The sequence below is a fragment of the Emys orbicularis genome, chromosome 25 (assembly GCF_028017835.1).
Source record: "Emys orbicularis isolate rEmyOrb1 chromosome 25, rEmyOrb1.hap1, whole genome shotgun sequence".
Taxonomy (NCBI): domain Eukaryota; kingdom Metazoa; phylum Chordata; order Testudines; family Emydidae; genus Emys; species Emys orbicularis.
In genome coordinates, this window is record NC_088707.1 from 8,120,018 (window position 1) to 8,146,089 (window position 26,072).

General features: G+C 44.1%; 1 protein-coding gene across 2 annotated transcripts in view; it reads left to right on the forward strand.

The window, feature by feature from the left end:
- The first annotated feature begins 9,881 nt into the window (after positions 1-9,881).
- LOC135894441 (microtubule-associated protein tau-like) overlaps positions 9,882-26,072 on the forward strand; it is an 85,308-nt gene continuing 69,117 nt past the window's right edge. The window contains exon 1 of one of the 2 annotated variants that reach the window (XM_065422527.1): positions 9,882-9,930. The gene's annotated coding sequence lies outside the window, so the exon portion shown is untranslated. Of the gene's footprint in view, positions 9,931-16,120; positions 16,141-26,072 lie in introns of those variants that run through there. The other variant, XM_065422531.1, reaches the window with a different exon arrangement.

The following is a 26,072-nucleotide window of genomic DNA, read 5'->3' on the forward strand; positions in this document are numbered from 1 at the left end:
AGACTGAGATGCCACAAACTTGCTTCGTATAGGCCACTGAACAGCAGCGAGAATAACTGTCAGATGCTACCAAGTTGGGTAAATGGAAATCAGTGGGATTTTGCGTACTATCCAAACTCATGATACGTCTACTTTGCCCTTCTGTAGCACCTTCACTAAGCGGGTGTTTTTTGGTGGTGGTTGTTTTTTTGCATTCTTCAATTGAATAACTCTCTCAACACCTGTGTGTGGCAGGAAGCTATTATCCCCATTACATATGTGGGGAAACTGAGGCACAGAGGCTAACGGACTTCCCCAAGCTCTCCCAGTGATGGCCAAGCCTGGAAACTTGTAAACCCCAGCCCTGTAGTGTAACCACTAGATACTGCTTCCTCTGGATATACAAGTGCTAGATTCATTGAAGAGCACGATGCAACAAATGACTTAGAAGTGCAATGTTTATTTTAATAAGAGCCACACTGGCCCTTCTAGCTTCTGTTATCAACTGGCAGGCTTAATATCGTCTCTACAGTGCCCCTTGCCCGTTTTTTTTTTTTTTTTTAAAGGTAATATTTTGTTAAAAGTAAGGTCTTGTCTCAGTTCAAGAAACATATAAGACAGAGTGCAAAGGCATGACCTGGCTTTTGGTGAACAACCGGTTAACTCAAACTCAACTGCTGTCCTCTCCTTATACAGGTGCTCAGAAAAAAGAGCAATAAATTGGCATTTCTTGTTATCATTATCCCTTGAGGAAAAGACCTTGCTGATGCTCTTGTTTTCTGCTGAGTCATCCTGCCTGCTCACAGCCTGTAGTGTAGTGTAGTTTTACCCCTTGATTTCCCTTTAGCTTCAGTGGGGTTTCTAGAGGTATAATGCAGATTTGTCTCTTTGTTCCATTTGCCTTTCTCTGAAAATGAAATGTAAATTGATTCTGTGAGTTCAAGAAAGTTGTGTCTGGGCTGCAAATGTGGTATCCCCAGTTCCAAGCTGATGGAAATGAAGCCTGCTAAATTCAAAATCCCTCTGTGGAAGTATTGTGCATTAAGCTTCAGACCTGGTACTCGGCACAGTTCGTACAGTGTGAAATCCAGCCTGGTTTTGCCCTGCTCAGAGCAGGTCTAAGTAACACGGGGGTGAACGCTAGCATTCCAACCATTGCTAGTGGTAGCACAACAGTGGGAGACGTGGTGCAAATTGTCAATGTGGTCATGGGGCTAGACTTTTGAAAGTGTGCAGCTCCCACTGTGACACTTGTGACCAGATTTCAAAGCACAACGTGCTGAACTCTTATGAAAATCTGGCCTGTACGTTGTCTTTGACAGCATATGCACATTACTCGGGTGCATTCTTTTTAAATAAGTGACATGGAGATAGTCTATCACCTGTTAAGGAAAGGATTCTGGTCGGGAGTGTCAAGGGGCAGTGGCAGATGGAAGTATTTCAGAAACCTCTATTTTGTTTCCCCTTGCTAAAAACTGTTGAAAGAGGTTATTCGCATGGTGGCTGACACGAGGCCTCTTTAGACAAGCCGCGAGTGACTCTAGCAGAGTTTTAATGTAATTTAAACTGTTGAAAAATGTAGGTTGGACAGGACGCTCTTAGACCTAGTCTGTGCCAGAAAGGGTTTGCCAGCAAACACTCCTAGTGTAGATGCAGCTTATAATACTGGCTAAATAACTCTTTTGCTGGTATAGCTTATACACCTCTACCTCGATATAACGCTGTCCTCGGGAGCCAAAAAAATCTTACTGCGTTATAGGTGAAACCGTGTTATATTGAACTTGCTTTGATCCGCCGGAGCGCGCAGCCCCGCCCCCCCGGAGCGCTGCTTTACCGCGTTATATCTGAATTCGTGTTATATCGGGTCGCGTTATATCGGGGTAGAGGTGTACCAGTTCCCTGAACAAAATAAGCTGTACCAGCAAAACAACTTTTGCCAGTATAACCTTGCCTATGCTAGGGTTTCTGTCAACACAGCTCTCAGTTGAGGGTATTTTGATTTTCAGGTTGTGTGTGTGTTTGGTGGTGGTTTGTTTTGTTTTTCCCCTAAACAGTCCTCACTGAATAGCTATGCTGGCAAAACTTTTAAAGGTAGACCAGGCCTTGCTTTGGTTTCAGCTGGGTTTATTTTGGTTTAGCTTAGGTTGATTAGCAACAGGCGTTAACTAAATCTAAAACCCACCCTTCAACTGCAAAAAGAGTGTCCACGCGGGTTAAACTAAACTAGTACAAGTTTGTGTGTAGACAAGGCCCGACATACAGTGCAGTGTCAGCATATGAAACTTACATTAAAAAAAACAACCTGAGAAATTATTACAAAAATGATTGTATCAATAGTTGCATTTATATAGCCTTTCATCCTGAAGGCTCCCAAAGCATTTTACATACTTCTTTGTGTACAGGGATCATTTCACATACCCATTTCCCCGCACTGAAATGGCCACATCACAAAAACACCATTTGTCCTCTAGGCAGAGGACCGAGACTCGCCGAATTAATTTCACAAAGGCTACAGACTGGCTATCAGAGGACAACTTTGAGATCCTGCTGAACTAGGCTAAAAATAAAGAGAATTATGCAGAAGTCAATGCTAATTTTTCCTACTATGCAAACTATAGTAAGTCATTGTAATAAGTCAATCGCTGCCTTTCTGTAGTACCTATAGCAAGATCTCAAAGCAGTTTCAAAACATTAAGCTGCACAACTCCTCCATGAGAGGTCCGCATGATCATCCCCACTTCGTGGATGCTGAGATACAGAAGCAAAGATCCTGGTGAATGGTTTTCTCCAACGCTTACTTCTAGGGTGAAACAGTGGCTTTTTAATAGCACACAGCTATGCGAGTCACAATTCCGGCAGAAAACAACAACAACTAAAACCTAAAAATCCCATATTCAGTTTGAAACGGGGGCAATTTAGAGAGGCAGAATAGAATTACCCAAGTTGGAATTTGGCCAGTGCACCAGAGTTAACAGCCATATGGTTACAAGACATGTTCTAGGCCCTTTAATGACAAGTGGTTATGAACTTATTTTTGCGTCTCATGTGAAAGATGGCACTCTGAGCAGCACAGTAACCCCTACTGCCATGTAGAGTCAATGGCTCACTACTGAGGCAGATCAAACTGTTCCCAGAATTTCAGAGTGGAAGCCATGTTAGTCTGTATCAGCAAAAAGAACGAGGAGTACTTGTGGTACCTTAGAGACTAACAAATGTATTTGGGCATAAGCTTTCATGCATGCATCCGATGAAGTGGGTTTTAGCCCACGAAAGCTTATGCCCAAATAAATTTGTTAGTCTCTAAGGTGTCACAAGTCCTCCTCGTTCTTTTTGTTCCCAGAATGTGGGCATTTCCTAGAGTTCTTCCTTACAGGTACTAACGCAGCCCTGCTTAGCTTTCGAGATCTGACCATCACAGTAAAAATGACTTCCCTCTTGGTCCCCAGATACCCTTAAAGGGAAGGCATAACTATTTGTCATGTGACCTGCTCTTATCAAAGTGAATTGCCAAACTACAATTGCCTTCACTATCTAATTTCTCTATCTGAGTGAAGAGATGATTGGGGCTGCTCAGAACAGGGACAGACTGAGGCAAGGAAGTATTTGTAGCTGTTCTAGTGGCAACTTACCACACACACACACGTTTTTTTAAAGAGAGGAATTTTATCCATCTTTGACATTCCAGTAGTTGTCTGGACACTCTTGCCTCTTAGAGTTGCCCAGTTGTATTTCCACTTTCCTGCCAGTGGATGCAGAGCTGGGCTTTCTTGAGTGGGACCCAATAGGACTTGTAGAAGGGTTCAAAAGTACATGCTTCTCCTTTTCACTCAAAGTTTAGAGCAGGGGTCGGCAACCTTTCAGAAGTGGTGTGCCGAGTCTTCATTTATTCACTCTAATTTAAGGTTTTGCGTGCCAGTAATATGTTTTAACGTTTTTAGAAGGTCTCTTTCTATAAGTCTGTAGTATATAACTAAACTATTGTTGTATGTAAAGTAAACAAGGGTTTTAAAACGTTTAAGAAGCTTCATTTAAAATTAAATTAAAATGCAGAGGCCCCCGGACCGGTGGCCAGGATCCGGGCCGTGTGAGTGCCACTGAAAATCAGCTTGCGTGCCATAGGTTGCCTACCCCTGGTTTAGAGCATCATTAACTGTAGTGTGTGAACCTCTCAAGATGCAGATAAGGAAGGACATTGTCATATCCCGCTGTAGGGGAAGGGGAAAGAGGGATCCATGGGCCCGGGTCTTCCATTTCCTGACGGGAGGAAATGGAAGGCCTTCCAGGTCCCCCTTCTGCCCTGATGGCCGCCAGTACCCTGTTCAACTGCAGGGGTGTAAAGCGAGACTCTGCTACTCTTCTTGGGGATGAAGAGAGAGGTATCTTTAACCAACCCAGTTTTTTAGTGGAAAAAGACCCTTCCCTAGAATAGTCTCCACAGAAGTAATTACAATATACCTTTAACTAAGAACATGTGGTTTTGTGCCTTTAAGAAATCTGTTCTGAGAGTATTTCTATGTTGTACCCAGGATTGGGCAGTGCCAGGAGATGTGCCGATTAATGTGAGTTAATTCCCCCAGGGGATCAGAAGCACTCTGGGACTTGCACTGCTCCTGCAGTTCCCCAGACATCACCAGAACTGCGCAGCGTCCTTGAGCATTGCCAGATCTTTGATAGATTCCCTAACTTGCCTTAGTGTTTGATCTCTGGTGCTCTTGTAGCATGCTTCCAGTTCCAGAGATGTCTGGACTAGTGATGAAGGCTTATGGTGTACCAGCTAGAGAAGTGGTGCAAACACATTGCCTGGATAGTCTCACTATCACACAATAAAAATTAAGGGGACTATTTAGAGCCACATGTTTTGCAGAGCATTATTGACATATGTGTGACACTGTGGATAGTCACTCAGGACAGGTAGTTCAGTCATCTCGCAACTGCTACATATCCAGGAAGTTGCCTCTTGGTAACAGTGATATGGTTACTTCATTTTTCTAAGCACTGTTCCACTCTAAATTGCTCTGGGTAGCAGCTCTGTGTAACAGATGGAATGCTAATCTCACAGCAATGACGATTTGTACTTCATCGGCTCAGTCTTGCCCCTACTATGAGGAATCATAGACTTTATAAATGGGAAAGACCTATTAAATCCACCAATCCGTCTCCCAATACAAGTGTCCAAAGGTCAGAATTGAGCCCAGTGTCCATAGGAAAGAAAGTCCCACACCTCTTTGCTGGGGGATACATTTTTGTGCAACTGCACTTCAAAAAGCCAAGCAGCTCTCTGATGCACATATGTAGCTCTCATGAGAACCTTGTGTAAGTATCCAAGGGCTGAATTTTGGCTTTGAGCAGCGCACTTATTTCAGTGATGTGTAAGTTTAAGATGTGTATCGTATTTGTACACCGAGGAAGAAAATCTGAAGTCTTTAGTGTGGATCTTCTACAATATGCAAAGCAAGATCACTATCTTTAAGTTAATGTCCTTGATTCTGAGCAACATTGCTTCCCTCCCTCCCCCAATATTATAGATCAATGTCGCTGAAATGTCTTGTGAAATGTTCATGCTAGTGAACAGTGCTGGTTTAGCAGCTCTGGAGACTGAAGTTCCCTAGACACATAACAGAGTTGTCAGGGCAATGGCAGGAAAAATTTTCCAGGTTGGCCTTACCCTATAGCTATCTTAGGTACTCATAGGGCAGTGCTAGTATCTGCATGTTACAGAAGGGAAACTGAGGCACAAAGAGACCAAGTTAGGAACCTAAATACCCTTGAGGATCTGGGCCTAAGTGACTTGCCCAAGGTCACATGGGGAATCTATGGCAGAGCAGGGAATTGAACACTGGGGGGAGCGTGGAGGGTCTCCTTCCTTGGCAGTGTGGGGCACAGGTCACTTCCGAGAATCATCTGGGTACATCTCAACTAATCAGTTCTCTGCCACTGCAGTGGCTTTGAGCGTTAGTGCATCTTGGTTCCTCCTGTTCTATGCCTAAGGCATGTAATGGGTCAGTCTCCAGAGAGCTGTAATACTTTGGTCTAATTTTGGTTATTGGGCTTGGTATGGTGGTGGTGGCTAAGTGGTTTTACGGGCCTATGACATACAGGAGGTCAGGCCAGATGATCTTGTGGTCCCTTTGGCCTTAAACTCTATGAACCTGGCTCTCCTAAATCCCGTACTATCACCCTAACTACTGGGCTATCCTTCCTCTTTGAAATTAAGCAGTGTGTTGGTTGGGAATTGAATCTGAGACTCCTGTATTGGGAGTCTCACCAATGAGGCACCAATGTTTGTATACCAGGAGCGACTATCTCATAATTACTGAAAGAATAGTCTGAGCTCATCCTTCATAGACTGCCAATAAGAGGACTAGTTGTGTGTGTGGGGAGTAGCTGTTTGTAGTAGGGATGCTTGTTCACAGGGAACTGAATTTAAACCCTTCTCACATTGGTAAGGAATGAACTCAATGGGACAACTCATGCAAAAAGTTAAGTACCTACTTTAATTGTTACAAACACTTGGGGAATCTGTACAAGTTATGAATTCTGTGTGAGATTATGAACTTCTTGTATGTGTCTTTAGTAAGCTTTCAAACTCTATTTTGAAGGTGCACCCTTTGATCTTCTCTGTTGTCCTTTGACTTCCATGTTGGACCAAAATTCCAAGGGCGGTAGTGGCAAAGTACTGACCATATAGAGTCATTCAATCTGGAAGGTCTTCCCTTGAAATGTAACAACACTTGACAAAAGACTGGCCCCAGCTCAGAGGTGGTTGCCTAGCAGTGAAGGCACCAGGTAGGACTCTATGGTCACCTGTTGAGGATGACTAGGAAATCAGCTGACACAGGAAACTGGAAGATTATAAAGGACAGAAACTGGTCTATTTGGTCTCTCTCCTTTGCCCTTTTTTCACCACCTTAAGATGAAGGAACTGCTGCAGGAGCTAGATGAACTGGGGAAGGGGGACCCTGAACATAGATGGTCCTTCAAGGACTCCCAAAGGAATGGTGAATTAGAGTGAGGGGAAATTTGTGTGCTGGGTGTATATTTTTTTTATAGATCTGTGTAACTCTCATGTGATTAGACTTCTCAGTAAAGTGTTTCTGTGTGTTATGCTATACCGGGGTCGGCAACGTTCGGCACGCGGCTCGCCAGGGTAAGCACCCTAGCGGGCCAAGCCAGTTTATTTACCTGCTGACGCGGCAGGTTCGGCCGATCGCGGCCCCCACTCACTGCGGTTCGCCGTCCTGGGCCAATGGGGGCGGCGGGAAGCGGCGCGGGCCGAGGGATGTGCTAGCTGCGGCTTCCCGCTGCCCCCATTGGCCCGGGACGGCGAACCGTGGCCAGTGGGGGCCGCAATCAGCCGAACCTGCCACGTCAGCAGGTAAATAAACTGGCCCGGCCCGCTAGGGTGCTTACCCTGGCGAGCCGCGTGCCGAACGTTGCCGACCCCTGTGCTATACCTACCACATGGCCACTGGAAGGGGCAAACCAGAAGGCTTGTTTGTGCCTTTGGGTCAAGTTCTGTGAGAGGGTGTATTTAAGCTATGCGGGTGTCTTGCACCGGACCTGGGTCTAAGTTAGAGGGGCTGAGAGGATCCATTTCTGAAAAGGGTTAACAGACTGAGAGTCAGTGACCAGGGCATGTGCCAGAGATGTCAAGGGGGAAACAGTGCCGCAGCCTGCAGAGACCCTGGGAAACTTAAAACACCTGAGGATCCAGTCTGGGATTTCCTTCACAACAATCTGGTGAGTGGCCAACAGGGGGTGCTTAACCAGAGCTATAACAGTGTTCTAGATCAGGGGTCTGCAACCTTTCAGAAGTGATGGGCCGAGTCTTCATTTATTCACTCTAATGTAAGGTTTCACGGGCCAGTCATACGTTTTAACATTTGTAGAAGGTCTCTTTCTATAAGTCTATAATATATAACTAAACTATTGTTGTATGTAAAGTAAATAAGGTCTTTAAAAATGTTTAAGAAGCTTCATTTAAAATTAAATTAAAATGCAGAGCCCCCCGGACCAGTGGCCAGGACCCGGGCAGTGTGAGTGCCACTGAAAATCCACTCGCGGGCCGCCTTCGGCACCCGTGCCATAGGTTGCCTACCCCTGTTCTAGATTGAGACTCAGCACATTGCAGGCTTGAGCCTGTGGTACCCACCCCTGCAGACAGGAAGGCTCCTGAGAAACATAAAGGTGCAGTTTTGAGAAAACAAAAGTGATGATAGTTACATAACTAGCTACATACATCACACAAACACACTGGCCTCTGCTGCTTTTTTTGGCCCCATCCTTTGCTTTCTCCACGCTCCCCAGTAGTTCATGGGCTTGTGGGATAAGGAAAACTCTAACTCTCGTGCTTTACAAAGCTTTAGTGTTTTGCACATGTTTGTGTTCAGGAAAGGATCTTGATGATGATGATTATTCAATTTAATTTTTTTTTTTTCCAAATAGGCAACAAGCAAATTCCACTGTATGGTCGAGAGACAACTCACTGAGGTTCTTGCACTTGAATTTAACAGCGATCCCCCAGTGGAATTATTACCTTTTGTTACATGGTTACTTATCCTTTGTCATTGGATTTAGTGGAGAAGCTGCAAGAGGATTCTTTGGTGAGAATGGCCCAAGGTGTTAACTTTATTTTATTTATTTATTATTTTTGATAATCATTAAGGTGCAAATCAAAAGAGAGCATGTGATCTAAGAGCAGATTTCTGATGGAGGTACTGAAAGGAGAAAAGAGAATGTATAATGAGAAATAGCAGTGGAAAGCCAGTGGAAAATGCCCCATAAGTTGTCATATCATGATCAGATCTTTTTTTAACCATAGTCCATTTTATTATATATATTTAACTGAGGAAGAATACTCTAGTGGCTAACAAAAAGCTAAAAGACAGGATCCCTGGGTTCTGTTCCAAGTTTGCCTGCATTTCAGTGTGTGAACTTGAGATGGTTTTGCCAAATTGGTAAAAATGGGTAGTTACCTAAAACCCAGTCTATGCTATGGCTTTAACTGTTTTCAAAATTGCAAGGGGTTTCCTAGGTCTGGTGATAGGAGGAATTGAGGGGCATCTAGTACAGTGAGGAGGGGTGTCTTGGGACACTTAGAGGAAGGAAGGGGGCAGATAAATGCGGGGGGGGTCGCTGGGAGGGAGAAGGGGGCAGATAATTGCGGGGGGGGTCGCTGGGAGGGGAAGGGGGCAGATAATTGCGGGGGGGGTCGCTGGGAGGGGGAAGGGGCAGATAATTGCGGGGGGGGTCGCTGGGAGGGGGAAGGGGCAGATAATTGCGGGGGGGGGGCGCTGGGAGGGGGAAGGGGCAGATAATTGCGGTGGGGGGGGCGCTGGGAGGGGGAAGGGGCAGATAATTGCGGTGGGGGGGGCGCTGGGAGGGGGAGGGGGAGGGGCCGGCCATGGGGGGTGTCTGAGGGAAAGCAGGCAGGCAGATAACTGGCAGGTCTCCCTCTGTTGGGTAAGAAGGGGGCGGGGTTACTGGCTGGCCCCGCCCCTCAGGCCTCTCCGCCCCTCTCCCCTCGGGGCGCGTGTTCCCTCCAGAGAAACATTCTCTTCCCTCAAAGGAGCCAGGCGGCGGCGGCCTCGCGCATGCGCTTCTGAAGGGAGGGGGCCGGTCAGTGAGTGGGGCTCGGGACGTTGTACGCTTGCGCCCCTGGGCGCCCGCTGGCGACGACTCGGCGCATGCGCCTCCCCCCCTGCGAGTGAGCGGAGGGGAGGAGGCTGTGGTCGTTGTCCGCCTGCGCGCGCCGCTGCTCCCTCTGGCGGCGCCCCAGGGCCCGGGCACTCTCTCGGCGAAGGTTCCGGAGCCTGCGCTCGCCTCCGCCTCGCGCCCCCGCCTGGGCGCGCGCTCTCTCCTGTCACTCACCCCCCTCCCCCCCCGCTCCTCCTCCTCCCGGCTTCGCTGCGCGTCTCCAGCGAGCTCCCCCTGCAGCAGCCGCAGCGGCAGGTAAGCGCCCGGGACTCCCCACCCCAATGCAAACCCCGCCCGGGGGAGCGGGGGCACCTGCAGACCTTGGGGCAGGGCACAGGTGCATGCAATGGGGTGTGAGGTGCATGCAATGCAATGCACGGGCTTTGGAGCGGTGGGGGGAGTTGCATGCAATGCAATGCAAGGGGTTGGGTGTGTGTGTGTGCACTGCAAGGGTTTTGGAGTGGGGGGAGGCAGGGGTGGAGGGTGCGTGCAGTGGCTTTTGGGGGCTGCCATGCACTCTCTGCATTATTCACTTTGCCTTCACCGTAGTAAAAAAAAAAAAAAAAAAAAAAAAAGACTGGGAACCTGTACAGGTTTTTTTTTTTTAAATTTGCAGAATCCAGCTGCCTTTCTGGTTGCAGAATCTGAGATTTGTGGCCCCTCCGAAAAATCCCAACGCGCCACGTATTTTAAAAAAATATCTAGTTTTCAATTTCCAGCAAGGGTGCTTTTCTGTTGTTGTACCTGCTTCCCACCCCTCCTCCCCCAGTATTCAGTGGAGACTTTGCATTATAAAATGGGGTAGGGGTGTGTCTCTGCTGGAACCTAAAGGGTGGGTTTGGTGGCATGAGATGTTCAGGGAATGGAGGTTTCTGTCACTGTTTCCTTTGCTTGTGTATTAAAACTCCGCTGCAACGTTATTTGGGGATAAATGTGTGTGGTGGCTTGGCTTTTTAAATTGCCAAGGGATTTTTCTTAAAAGCAGTCTTCTATTTCATGTAATTCACATGGATGCTTTATTCCCACCCTGCTGCAAGTTGCAACCACTGTTGCTGCTCTAGGGGTGCAGGTGCATTTTATAGGGGATTTTTTATTTTTTCCCTCCTTCCCACGTTTCTCTACATTTCCCCCCACCCCCCCCTTGCCCCCATCTCATTCCTGCTGGCAGGTTTGGTTTCCTGTTTGGGAGACTGCTTTTAATTGTGGGGGTGATGGCAAATGATAGGTTGTCTGTGGGTACTGCAGTAGGTGTGGATCTGGAGAGAGAAAGGGTGGGCTTTTTTTTCCTTTTCACATCTGAGGTGCCATTTTTTGCAGTTCATCATATCTTCAACATTACAGAGAGGATCCTGTTTAATGTGGGGGTACTTTAAAAAAATCAGATTGTCATTTTAAGAAGTAAAAGGTATTCTGTGCATGGTCACTATCTCCTTTAATCATAAAATTAGGGCTAGAAGGAGGGCTGTTTGGGTCAGTTGCGTTGCTTTGTTACACAGCACAGGTCAGTATTATGTGATTATTTTTTTAAAATTTTTTTTTTAACGTTTCATAATTCTAAAATCTTGGTGTTACTGGAGTGTGGGGGAAAATGCACCTTATCTTTCCCCCTGTATTTTAAGTGTCTGTCACCTTATTTGATGTAATTGATAATGATAGTAACCGCCATGAGCAGGGACACAATAGACAGACAAAAATCCCTTCTAGGTATTGCACTTCTGTCTGCTTTCTCTGGAAGATACAGAGACATTAGGCTCACTAGGATTTTCTGCATAATGATGTTGTGTCTTTATGGGCTTTTTCTTAGGAGCCATCTGAAATGGGTCTTGTAAAAATTTGAGTATATTATATGGCATCTGGTCACGCCCCTGCTATGGCAGCATATATGGATGCATAATACAATTCTCATTGATTGGGTGAAGACTGTGGTATATCCCTATAGTTAAGGTGGGGGAAAAACCTTTTGTCTACCAGTAGTTGCATTCTTAGCCTTAAGGGAGGTAATTTCTGTAGCCTGCTGAAATTGACATGCCATCTCCTTTATTACCCATTTTATTTTTACACTGCAAATTCCTTTTGATCACTCAGTGTGCACAGAATTACACTAGTCAGGGGCATGATTCTCCCCCATTTCTGGACATTGAGTCCCACAAGGTTGTTTTCCTTCCCTCACTGAGCATCCCCCTATTTTGAGTTTTCAGCTCACAAACAGGAAAACCCTTGACAGAGATTGGCACCGACATTGCTGTAGTAAATATAATGTGTCACACCTAGTCTAGATTAGACACCTAGATTAATGAGTTTATTTGATCAAGGAATAACAAATTCTAATTGTATTCTGCTCCCTAAGAGAGAATGGGAGGGTGGTGGCGGTGCATGTGAGGGTTGAGGTAAGGAAGAGGAGTGTTTCTAGATACATTAGTTGCATAAAAACCCCCACAGCAGTCCAGCCTTTCCTCTCTGGAAGGGCAGCTGCCATCATGCCAAAAGGGGTTTCTCCTTCCATTTGCTTACCCTGTGATGGGCACAACTCCATTTGCAACTAAGACTGATCCTTATTTATGAACCGACTAGAAGAATGTGCCGTAAGACTGAGCTAAGCCGTCTTTACTCTAGCAATCTATATGGACCATGCTTCGTAGCAGCTCTAATTTATCTACCTGTGCAGTATACAAATTGATTGTTTAATGACTTTTCAAATGGAATGAAAAGAAACTCACGAAAGAGATTCACTTTGTTCCATTTAAAAGCACGCTATCAATTTGAAAAACACACACAGAAATTTTTTTTACCTTGGTTACTAATAATTTAGATTATAAAAGCTCAGAATCTTAAGTCTAATTTATTTTTCACTATGCAGTTGTACTCTGCATTTTTTTTTTTTTCTCCTGGTGAACAATGAAAATGAACTGGTCAATTTTCATTCCTATTTATGGCCAGCTTCATTTTCGAGTTCTAAGTGTTGCAATAATCACAGGAGGAATGTTTGTTTAAAAACCGTTTCCACTGGAATTTAAAAATAAAAATCCATGGAAACACTTTGTAAAATCCTTCCCCCCTGGTATGTAAGGACAAATTTGAGTTGGCAGTTCAATTGTCTGTGCATTACATGGAGTTTTTCTAGATGAGCTATTGGATAGCTGGGAAAGGTAATCCATGCCATTTACAAATATAAGTGTTGGGTTGGGTTTTCTTACACTTGTCCTTGGTGGGTTAGTGATGCATGAAAGCTGGTCTTTGGAAAGAAAGATGCATGTGAAGGTGGCTTCTGCATTTCCTCTAGAATGACCAGATAGCAAATGTGAAAAATCGGGATGGGGTAGGGGGTAATAGGAGCCCATGTTTTAAAAAAAAAAAAAAAAAAAAAAAAAAAAAAAAGCCCCAAATATCGGGACTGTCCCTATAAAATTGGGACATCTGGTCACCCTAATTTCCTCCTATGCAGGAGCCAAGGGATTTGTTTCCTCGCTGCAGCATAGGTGGTTTTCACCCTTATTGAACTCCCTTTGTCTCGTCACTCTTAAATTAGTTTAGCCTTCAGGGTTTAAATTTAGATGGGACACAATGTTTGTCGTTCATTGTGAGTGCTGATCCCACAACACACCGCTCCGTCCAGATCGACAGTGAGCATGGTTGACAAAGGTTCCATCTTTTTATAAGGTATTATTTGTAGTATAGCAGGGCCCATCAGTCCCAAACAGGCTGAGAGATTTAGAGAGTTCAGTCTATTCATTTTACTGAAGAGAAGGTTAAGGAGCGACCTGATCACTGGACATAATACCTACATAAGGAGCAAGATATCTGATACTACAGGACTCCTTAATCTTTCAGACAAAGGCAAAGCAAAATCCAGTGGCTGGAAATTGAGGCTAGAAAAATTCAGATTAGAAACAGTGAGGGTAATTAATCCTTGGGATAGTTTGCTATGGGATATGGTGTATTTTTTCATCACTTGAGGTCTTTAAATCAGAGCTGGATGTCTTCATAAAAGAGGTGATCTAGTTCACCCACAGGTCACTAGGCTCTATGCAGGAATTTCTGAGTGTTGATCTATGGCCTTTAATATGCAGGAAGTCAGACAAAAGGATTATAATGGTCCTATCTGAAGTTAAAATCCATAATGCATAAGAAGGCAGAGTTTTGCCCCAGAGAGTTTACAGTCCAAGACCTTAGTTACACTAGAAAAACCAGAACCCGTAATTCTCAATGGGTGCCACACCACTCTTGGTAGCAATGGTGGAGACTGTAGGGTAGGCAGGACTCAAGCATTTATACCATTACGTCCTCTAGCCTCAATCAGAAGTGGATTAGATGAGAGAGTGGTAAAAATGCTAGAATCCTTTCTGTACTATTGCCGCTGCTACTGGCTTAGAGCAGTACCCCAGGAAATTAAAATTCCCAATTTTGTCAGTGTAGGTGCTCCCTAAATGTGCAGTAGTTGTCATTATTTGTGTTGTGGTAGCTCCTAGAAGCCCCAGTTATGGACCAGGCACCACGTTGTGTTGGTACAGCACCTAATACAGAATAAAAAGAGGATCCCTGCCCCAAAGCGCTTACAGTCAAAGCAATAGTTCTGGTAGCATCAGCTTTCTTGGTCCTTACTAGGATTATTTAAAAAAAATCCTAAGTGTCATAGAGCAAGTTTCTGAGTTAGCAAAGAACAGTTTAAAAAATGAAAGCATGAAAAGGAGATCTGGGGAGTAATGACCAGAGTAGGTTTTTTCATTTCATCTTTTTTTTTTTTTTTTTTTAAAGAAATCTTTTGCATTGGGGAATTTAAACATGTAATTCAGGGAGAAGTCCAGTGACACAGCGAAGCATGAATACAGCCACGTGAAAAGCCATTGGTGGCGATGAAATTTCCTGAACTTTTTGACTAATTACCAACATGAACCTCAAATTCTCTTGTGTTGAAAATATGTAATATTGGTGTGGAATTTTGTGTTGGGGCTGTTAGGAAGGTGTGTTCAATACCTCCTGGCATCCCTTCTCCTCAAGGGCTCTCTCAGTTCTGTCATTCCCCTTCCACTGTGCCCCCCCGCCCTACCTCCCCCAGTCTGTTTCCATCTCTCCCCAGTTGTGCTGCTAAATTACAGCTTGGAGGAGAGGAGAGGCTTTGAGGGCTGCTGGAACCCTGTGTTTTCTGGGAAGCCCTGTGTCTCCTGCGAATGCGTGTGGTCCATGCCCCTTCTGGATGGGGCATGAGGTGGGGATGGAGGGGAAATTTGGTGTTGCCTGCAATTGTGCTGTGGTGCCATACTTGTGAATTGCTGTTGAACCCTCCTGTGGCTGAAGGCTGAATTGGCAGCTCAGGGCAGGAGCTCTGGGCAACTGGCTGCTGGGAGGTGAGAATTAATGGTGTCTGTGCATGCCACTGTGAACTGTGTTGGCTGGATGTACTTTTCCAGGGACTGGGCATTGCAGATTTTTAAAGAGGGTGTTCTCAGCCTCTCTTCTGTCTGCCCATATGTTTCTGGCACTAAACCCACACTTCTCATTATCCCCTGAAGAGAAAGAACAACCAACCTCACTATTCAACCCCAGTACACTATCTCTGTGACCAAGGTTAGCTTCGTTTTCCCCCTCTATTCTCCATCTCCTAAGGTACCTTCTGGTCCCAATATTCCATCCCTCCTTCTGGCAAAGGTGTATTGACCAAACCATACTGTGCCCTGTTTTGAGTGTGTAAAATGCAAGTTCAGCATTTCAACAGTGTCTCGGTGTTTCGAAGTGACGCTTACTTAAAGCTATTTTTGGACAGGTGACACTCTGGCTTCCCCTTCCGCTGTCCCTTTTGGGAAGGGAAATGGGCATGGGTCTGCTCATCTCGTCGTGCGGGTTGCTGTCAGGTTAGAAATGAATAACATAAATAGTTGCAGTGACGGCTCCTCTGAAGCTGGTCAAGGGGCCCAGCCTTGTTCCCATTAAGGTGAATGTGGAGCAGATTCAGGCCAGCTGTTTGTGATTGTGTGTCTCTCCTGCCTGCTTTGACCCCCCCCCCCCCCCTTCACTTCATGTTTACAAAACCAAATGGCAGATCTTTATATTATCATTCATCCAGGTCTCATCAATTCTGCTTTTGGAAATGTTTGAATACTTCCTAGGTGTCTTGGGAGACTCTGTCCTAGTATTCTGTGGCCGCCGGCAGCCCTGTTTTATGCTCTGGTTTATCTTGGTGGCTTTCGTTACTTCAGATGCATTTGGTACTTTGTAGTACTGGAGAGGAGAGCAAATTGCTAAACTGTGGTAATTAAATCCACCCTTAGAAGTCGGGGCTTCCTTCAGGATTGCGGTCTGCTGAGTGCAGATAGAAGTGCCATTAAAAGAGTGGGGCTGCTATTTACAATGTTGGTGAGCTGGGTTGTGGGTTGCTATCATCACGGGCCTGTTTTGCACTTTCTTCTGAAAGCCTGTATTCATGGACGATAACGTTAGCGTAACACATTCGCTGGGGTTTTTCAGCTACATGTAAGTATTCTTGACTGAGTTGTCTGATGGAGGATTGTGTGCGTGCGTGCACCCATCTGGATGTATGCGTTGGGCACCCCTATTCATCACTTTGGTGAAATGCTGCTAAGGAACATGCAGGGCCAAACCTTAGAACAAAATCTCCTTTCATTTACTAATGGCTGAAAATTCGATCACGAGGCAAAGAGGAACAGTAATGTCTTAGGAGGGTGGAGGGGAGTGCTAACTGTATTTTTCTAATGGGCATTTCCCTGTTTTCTTCCCTCCCCGCTCCCATTTAAACACAGGTTGGAAACGTTGTAGATTAATCTGTCAGTCTGGATCAGAATACATTTATTTATTTGAAGGTTAGTTTCACAAACAAGTTCATTGAGTGGGCTGGGCTACCCACCCTCCGAGAGATTTTGAAGAGCTGTTCGTTGTAGCTGTGACAGAACCTGGCACTGCTTTTTCTATTAGATAACTGTTGTTGAGGGTTTTGCATGACTTCTGTGCTGGATTGTCTTTATCGAATGTACTGCAAAGTCCTTGGGCAAGTGCTGCTTACTTTCATGAATGTTGAGGCAGACACTGTCAACTTGCTACAGTACGTCTATGTACGTACCCAATGGGGCCCTGATCTTGGATGGGACCTCTAATTGCTACTGTAATATAAAAATACAAACCTAAGTGCCGTCTCTGTTCCCATGGCTCTGTATTTTGACTGATTTTTTTTTTTTTGGTCACCTGTTTTAATACATTCACTAGCCCATGTTTCAACGCAGGGCTACTGTTTTGAAACATGGGCTAGTGAATGTGTTAAAACTCTGCAGGTATATAACATTTTTTTTTCATTCAAAGATATTGAGGTCCTTGGGATTCCTAAAAAGGGACACTATTGGGCTAATCCCACAAAACAAACTTCCTTACACGCGTTACTAATGAAACCTGAGATTAACACAAGAATAATTTTAAAACTCTCTAATTTATTCCTCTCTGTTTAACTCTTTGCATTTCATTTAGCTCAATGGAAACACACTGGTCAATTTAAGCTTGTACAGTCAATTTCACTTTGTGCAGTATTCTAACATTCAGGCTGAAACCCTGCAGGGGAATGTTTTAAATCCCAACAACCTGTTGTCATTAAAACATAAAACAAAACAACCAACCCCAAACCCATGAAAATGTTTCTTTTAAGCTTGTTAACTGACCTCTTCTCTCTTTCTCCCTCCACACCAGCTTGATCCTGGTTTGGGTCTCCCAGTCATTTGAGCGAGAGTTCCTGTAGATTGGAACTTCAGAATAGAGCCTGCTGTCATTGCTGGGTAGAAACTTCCTCACTTGGGCTTAATTAAGCCTTTCTGAGTTCTACCAGTAGTCCTCTCTGGCTTCCTTTGGCCCCTTAACTGTGTCCCCCAGAGACTTCCTTCCACTGCTCTATGCTTTTCCTAAGCCCTGTCTTATTGGTCTCCCAACCCCAGACTGTCCCTGTCCCTTCCCATTCTCAAAGTGTAAGATTCTTCCCAGGTGTCTTTCTCTGCTCCACAGCTGAATTCCTAGTCAGAGAGTTGCTTTTCTTTCTCTCTGCTCATCCAAGATTGCTCCCTGCCACAGTTCTACCCCCAAAATAATCTGATTGGTTGGGAGGGAGGGACTCAGTTTCGACAATGTCCCCTGTCCAATCCCAAAGATGTCCCTTACATTTTTAAAAAAGTTAAAACCACATTTACAACTTTAATGTATTTTCTCTGCAGTGCACTCAGTAAAATGAGACCTGCATGCGCATCAGAAATCAATCCACTGATCTTTTTCCCAAAACAGTCTGACATGACCGTTAATAATGAAGACTAGTATCCATGATGTTGTTTTGCTTCCAGTTTCTGATGCAGAGTATTTAAAGAATGCAGAGGAAGCATAAGTCGATGGGATGGCTGTGGGACTTATAGGCAAGCTAAAGGAGCCCCCAATGTAGTTGGCGCTAAATGGTCTCTTCAATGGTAACTTCAGTGGCCATGGAGGCTGACCCCCTCCTCCCAGGGATCCCATCACAACGTGCCACAGGAAGAGAGTAGGAGGGACCAAGGTGCACCAGTGCCCTAGGCACCTGTAGTGACAGGGAAATAATTAAGTGCGATATACCCAGATAATCCTGGCAAACAACCTGCATGTGAATGTTGCAAAGGAAGGTGGAAAAACTCCAAGGTCGCTGCCAATCTCACCTGGGGGAAAATTCCTTCCCGATGTCACATATGGCAATCAGCCAGACCGTGAGCATGTAAGCTAGAACCAGCCAGCCAAGCACCTGAGAGAGAGAAAGAAAATGCCTGGTGTCACCTCAGAGCCTTGGCCCACCCTGCCCAGTGTCCCATCTCCAGTCCAGTTGTGGCCATCCCTAATGCTTCAGAAGGAAGAGATTTTAAAAAAGAAAATCCCTCCCAGAATATGTGTGTGTGTGTGTGTGTGTGTAAATTCCTTTGTGACCCTTGCCAGTGGCTGTCTGAAACCCTGACACGTGAACTTTAGGTACACAAGCTATAAACCAGAAGTGAGCCCCAGTTGTTGAGCCCTACCTCCCACCATCACAAGCAACCTTGTCATACAGTTGCGCTCACAAATTCATCAAGCTCTCTCTCAAAACTAATTAAGTTGTTTGTCCCCACAGCTCTGATTGGGAACCTGTTCCAGAACCTCCCCCCTCTGATGGTTAGAACCTTCTTCTAACTTCCAGTCTGAACTTGTTCATGGCCAATTTATATCCATTTGTTCTTGTGCCACCACTGTCCTTTAGCTTCAATAGCTCTTCACCCTTCCTGGTATTTACCTCCTTAATGAGAGTGATCGCATCCCCTCTTGCTGCCCTTTTGCAAGACTAAACAAGCCAAGCTCTTCCCTTCTCCTCTCATACGACAGGCCCTCCATTCCCCTGATCATCCTATAGCTCTTCTCAGCACCTGCGCCAGTTTAAATTCATCTTTCTTGAACCTTGGTGATCAGAAATGTACAGTGTTCTAAGTGAGGTCTTACCAATGCCTTGTACGGTGACATTAATACTTCCCTATCTCCACTGGAAATGTCGTGCCTGACACATCCCAGGATCACATTTACCTTTTTCACAGCCACATCACCTTGGTGGTTCATGGTGATCCTGTGATCAACCCACATGCCCTGGTCTCTCCCCTTCTCTGTTACTTCCAGCTGATGAGCCCCCAGCTTGTAGCAGAAGTTCTTCAGATCCTAAGCGTCTGACCTTACACTCTCTACTGTTGAATTTCATTCCATTTCTGTCACTCCAGTCTTCAGTCATCCAGATCTTCCTGTGTAATAATCTGATCTTCCTCTGTACTGACGATGCCTCCCACGGTGTCATCAGCAGATTTCATTAGCACGCTCCTGCTTTTTGTGCCATCGTCATTAATAAAAATATCGAATAAGAAGATTGATCCCAAGACCAATCGTTGAGGAACTCTGCCAGTAACCTTTCCCGGCTGATGATTCACCTTTCAGCACAATCTGTTGCCTTCTCCCCTTTAGCTAATTCCTTATCCACCTTACAATGCTGATTCTGATTCCCATTTCCCTAATTTAACAAATAATTCCACATATGGTATTGTGACCATTTTGTCAAAGTATGAATATATTCGGTTTGCTGCACTTCCCTTATCTAAAAAAATCAGTTATTTTCTTAAAGAAGAAAGTCAGGTTAGTTTGGCATGATCTACCTTTGATAAGTCAATGTTAGATTACATCCCCTTTACCTCTCTGAATTAACCTCTCTGAACCTTTTAACCCTTCTTTCCTTCACAATTTGCTCTTAAAACCTTGCATACTACTGAGCTCAGACTAACAGGTCTGTAATTGCCCAGGTCACGTTGTTTTCCCCTTTCTTAAATATCGGTGTGATGTTAGCTATTCTCCGATCATTGCACATTTTCCTACTGTGTTTGAAACTCAAAGACAACTGTGCTGTACTCCTTCATGAGAATGCAACTGGCCATACGCAGAAGGGAAACTGACTTCTCAGTTTTCATTATCCAATGTGAGTGAAATGCAAAGAGCAAATCAATAGCATAAATAGGGAAAAGTAAATTTAGGCTTTTTAAAATTATTTCAGCTTGAAAATTTGATGGTGGCAGCTGTCATGCCAGGTAGAGAAATAAATATAAATATATATAAAAACTTTATCGGACAAGATTCCTTTTAAATGGCATCCCTTCTCCCACCAAAGTTGAGTTGTCTTTAACGAGGGTAAAGTGTGTATCTGTCCTGTGTGCTCCATATCGTTTGGATGAGATTTAAAAGTAGAGGTCCTGACTACTTGGAATTGTTACAAAAAGACAGATGGGATCTTTTAAGAGAAGAGCCCTGGCTTTGTTCCAAAACAAAATTCCACCCGTCCTCATTTCTCACTGGGATTCTTCTTCACTTCCTGTCCCAAATAGTTGTGTAGTGTTATGTCCTGTTAAACAGCTGATGCTGTTTCCTGTGCGTGTCAGTAGTAGCTAAAGTGACCCTTTGGAAAATGTAGTTCATACACAGTATCTATTTGTAAATTACTCTGAGATCTGTTGGGGGTGAAGGTTGTATTAAATGTAAATTGTTGGGTTTTTCATGCAGTGTAGTTCAACTACATACATAGGCGCCGACTCCGTGGGTGCTCCGGGGCTGGAGCACCCACGGGGAAAAATTGGTGGGTGCTCTGCACCCACTGGCAGCTCCCCAAAACGCCACCCCCATAGCTCACCTCCCCTGACCATGCCACCGAGTCCTGCTTCTCCCCCCTCCCTCCTAGCGCTTGCGCCGTGAAACAGCTGTTTTGCGCGGCAAGCGGTGGGAGGGAGGGGGAGGAGGAAGAACACGGCGCGCTCGGGGAAGAGGCGGGGCCAGGGCTGGGATTTGGGGAGGGGTCCAATAGGTGCAGGGAGGGAGGCGGAGTTGGGGCAGGGCCAGGGGCGCGAGCACCCACTGGTGCCAAGGAAAGTTGGCGCCTGTGACTACATACACACTTTTACATCAGTCTGGGAAACTCTTTTTAAGGTGAATTGAATCTTGGTCTTCTGTATTTGAACAGAATGTGATTGTCAGCTAGAAAGAGTTGGGTTTGTTAAACATTGAAGTAGTTGTATGGAGGAAAAAGCTGTATTTTTTATTTTGGTCAATCTGGACTTAAAAGAGCCTGAGCGCATTGAGTCACTGAATCAATTCTTGTCCAATAGACAGTAGGAACTTCTGTGGAGGGGCTCAATCTGTTTTGGGGCCACAGGGTGTGACATTCCTAGGTGTTTTACGTAGGGGTCTACAGCTACCGGAATAAGGGAAGCTGGGTTAAGTACAAAAGCAGCCAGGAGTTTTTGGAGTGGAGATCAGCAGCTTGCCTGCAAGGCGGTGAGTAGCAAAATTATGCTTGTCTAGGCTGTGAATTTGCTTGGCCTGGGTTTCTGGACAACAGGATGTTGGTGTCCTGTCCTGAGTTGCATATTGCAAAGTGAGTGTGTTCTTTGTACGTGTATGTTTTGGAAGCTAGATGGTGACAGGTGAAATTTAATGTGAGATGGGTTTAAAAGGATACAGGTTCCTGCTGTGGTTTCTTTATCATGATTGTGCATCTGGACATTATGGTTAAATGAGCATCCTCAATTTAAAAATCACACTTGTCCATCTTATTTTAAGTGTCACAAGTAGCCAAAGATTAATACAGCTCAGGTTAGAGAAAAACTATTTCTATATATCTCCATTTATTTTGTGTATAATAGCCCTCTGTGAATAGTCAGTTTCACTTCTCCCCCCCCCCCTTCATAAAGTTTTCCCTTTGCTGAAAAGATCTTGTGTACATCAAAGAGCAGCAGAAAAGCCCTTTTTTATCTTTTAAAAAGGAATTATTTAAATATTTGAGGGCATATTATTTAAATTATTTAAATTTAAACAGAATTTTTAAAAAATTAAATAAATAAAAATTAGGTGGAGATTGTTCCTTCAATAATGTTGACCCATCTTTGTAAAACTCTGAGATCTGTGGATGAAAAGCACTATATCAGTGCTAAGTATTTTATTACCTTCAGACTCTGGATTATGGGCATGATAGGATGAGTTAAGGGTGTTGGTGCTGGTCTAGGCTCTTGTGCTCTTGCTGTGAATTTCTTCTGTGGATTTGAGAGTCTGACCCTGACTCTTAAACGCAGGTTTTGTGGTTTTATAATGAGAGAACTGTAAATCGCATGCTGATCTGCCTCAAAGCTTATAAAGCACCTTTTGTGGTGGCGGTGGTTTTTGATAGCTCATCAGACACGTAGATGCAAGTGAGCTCGGGGCTGGGATTCACTTTGGGCCAAATTCCACTCTTGGATGTGCATTTACAGTTCCAACTGAAGGGCAGAATTTAGCTCCAAGTACTGTAGTTTTAGTCCTCATTTAAAGTTTGTTTTTGTTTTTTGGGGTTTTTTTGGAACATGATTTCACCCACTGTCTGAATATCCTGGTGAATTATTTTGCTCCTTAGCTATTTTAGATGATCTAGAAGTAACTTCAAGAATAAGCATCTCAAATCGTGTATTAAATTACAGGGATCTTGCACACTTTCCCCTGCATGCCCTCTTACACTTTTTTTCACACTCAACTAAGCAAGAGAATCCTGCGTGATGATCGAGTGACATGATCACTTGCAGTTCTGAACAAAAGTGCTCCCCTGATGGTGGTGATGGAGTGGTTTGAAATAGATTAGTATTGGGAAATTCTCATTAGCAGGTAAAAGCCATATGTGTACCCTGCCTAGATGAAACTGTATCCATATTATCTGATGGCTGTTCAGTGGGATGTGTGGAATGAGTTTGGTGAATCTCATTCCATTCCTAGTTTACAGGAGTCTTCACCACAAAAACTGCTATCACAGTTGGTTCTGAAAGATCCCATTATCGGCAGTCTCAGCAGAGATGCCAAGAACTAACTCTCTCTCTCTTCATCCCATAGAATTGGTCCTTCCATAACCTGTGTAAAGTATGCTCTCAGAGCACAGTCTGGGGGACTGCTGCTCATCTCATGTCTGTTCTGAGGATAGAACCTGGCATCTTTCACTAGCACTAAATTTACCCCTTGTTTCTTGTCTCAGGAAACAAAACTCCATGGCTATGGGTGTGGTCCAAGTGTTTTCTGACACTCAGAATTAAACAGTCTGCATCTGTGCTGCTGTGGTATGACTAATAGAGGGGCCCTTTCTGAAGCCTCAAAGGACCAATTTATTTCAGCCATTGCTTACTGATACTGGGAAGAGTCTGTGACCCTATACACACAGCATGAATGGATCCTTCGTAACCTGAGACGTGGGGAAAACAGTATTTTAAAGCTTGGAAGTAAGGCTCTAAAGCAGGCTGCTCTTTCATACATACAGCATGCATGACAGCAGAGCTGAATTTAGTGCTTACAGGGCTAAAAATCCTCAAAGAGCCTGATTGCAGTGTATATATATAGCTATTTTAAATAGCTACCTGAAGAAGAACTCCGTGGAATTCAAAATCTTGTCTCTTTTATTGAAGTTGATCAAATAAAAAATTTCCTCACCCACCTTGTCTCATATTGAAAATATGTGCATCTAAGTCATATTGAGGGTCTGGCTTGAATATACAAGCACAGGGAAGTTCTAAATTCACTCTGACCATATTGGCTATTGCTTTAGTATACACTTGCATTCAAAAGAAGAGACAGAAGCTCTGGGGGATATAACTTTCATTGTACCAACTGCAGCTGGTCCACGTGCTGAATGAATTGCATGCAAAAAAAATTTAGCTGAAAGCCTATTTTTTTTTTTTTTTTTTTTCTTTTCTGTACATACAAAACCCACTGTCAGGGTGGTGGGTTTTTTTGTTTGTTTTTTGGTAAGGTCAAAAAACATTAAAATGGCCAGTTTAAAAAAAAGAAATCAGACCTTATTTGCCAAGTTTCTTTTCAAAGTTAAGAAGCCCCCTAATACCTTCCATTTGAACAGCACATGTGACTTCAGACATCTTCAGATGGGAGTCTCAAAATGTGCATGGCCAGAGGTGTCTCCAGGTAACAGGATTCGTGGCTGAATCATTGAAGTATCCAGCCCCACCTCCCAGGGCACCTTCCTTCATAATACTGACACGTGTGAAGTCTAGCTAAGAGGGAGAGTTGAGGTTATTGAACTGACCGCATTTCTAGATTGTCCAGTGTTTGGGGACACTGAACTGTGAACTGCCTGTTTTCTGGTGTTTCATTTTTAAAAATTGCATTATTTTAAGACGTCTTCCCTTTGGTATCTAATTACAACGTTAACACCATCTTAACAAAGGTGAAGTTTTATGTCTGAGGGGACAGGTATATAGTGAAACTTGCCTTAAAGAAACAGCAGGTTGCCGAGTAGAAATTAGTGTGTGCATAAAAAGCTTTAGGACTTTTTAAAGTTGTTGATTAACATGGGTGTGCCTTTTGTTTAATATGGGTGTGTTTACTGCATGCTTCTTTCTCCTAAGACATTTACGACCCTCCCACACACATGCACAATGGGTCTCCGGAGCCCCTATTATGATATTTATCAATTGTAGTTAAATAACTATTTCCTGTGTGTTTGGGGCATGCTGCCTTAACCTGAATTACTCCTGGTTTCTGTCTTGTCAAACTTCAGTTAATCAAAGCTTTTAATCTTAAGGGTCTGATCCTGTAAGGTGCTGTGCTCTCATTTTGCATTGATTGCAGGGAAAGGTGAGGGTAATCAGCACCTGGGACCATGGGTCCTGCAATCGAAGAGTAAAGCAGCGGTTCCTTTATTTAGAGAATGGCAGTTTTATTGGCTGGTGTGTTATATTTCCACATGAATTACTCTGTGGTCCTGCTTCATAGTAATTCTGCTAGTCAGGATCTATAAAATAGACACCATGCAAGCAAAGGATACTCTCCAATTGTCTGATCATCTAAATCGCCGAAACTCAAAGGAAGGACCATCTGCGGAGACAGGGCATGCTTAATCTTACATCAGTATGGACATCTTGTAAATATAAAATTCTTATTGGCTCTGCCCTTTGTCCTTAGTTACTTGAAGACCTTCTTGTCCTGTGCCTTGGTCTGGTTTGGATTGGGTCGTCTTGTTACAAAAAATAATAAAGGAGCAAATACAGTTTCTGATGCTCATTGAACTAAATGATTAGTTATGCATGCATACCCTGAAGTGTGATCCCATTGTCTCTGTTCTTTGATGCCCCTCCTTACTCATTTATTCCATTGATAAATTGATCCAGTTCTAATCTAGCTCAGTGACTTTGCCGCTCTGTTATCCTACCTCCGCTCCCACCTCTCGACTAGCACTGACCCCTCTTCTCTACCCCTCCACCCAGTCCCGCTGCTGGTCTCATGGTTTTTCTGCAGCATCTGTAGCCTGCATTTCTCCAACTCATTGACACTCCATGTAATTAAGCATCAGTTGAAAACCTTGTTGTTTTTTTTTCTTTACCTTCTACCTCCTGTGTTTTTTCTATTCATATTGATAAATATTGAACTGTTAATCATCCACGATGCTTCAGAACATTTGTCTATGCAATAAAATTGTCTCGTGAGTGAGTGTGTTATAAAACATTGAGAATGACCTACTATTGTTTGCCCCCATTTAGAATATCGATATAAGGATATCCAGGATGCATAGTATGGTTTTAGTTCACTCAAATCACAAACCCATACTGGACAATTAAATGCCGCAGAAAAGAAGCAGATAGCATCTTATCCAAATTAAGTCTTTGTGAAGTGAGTGGTGGATGTAGGGATAATATTCCATTAGAGCACACAATGCTTGGGGTGTTACTAATTGTATTTCTTCCCAGGCTATTCCGAGTGTAAAATATGTTATCAATTGTTCTGGTTCTCCCCCTGCCCCATTACTGCATTTGATTAAAGTGTATGTCTTAATTTTGAGTCTGTCATTCACTTCTCCATGGGGGCTGGGCTTATGCTGGATA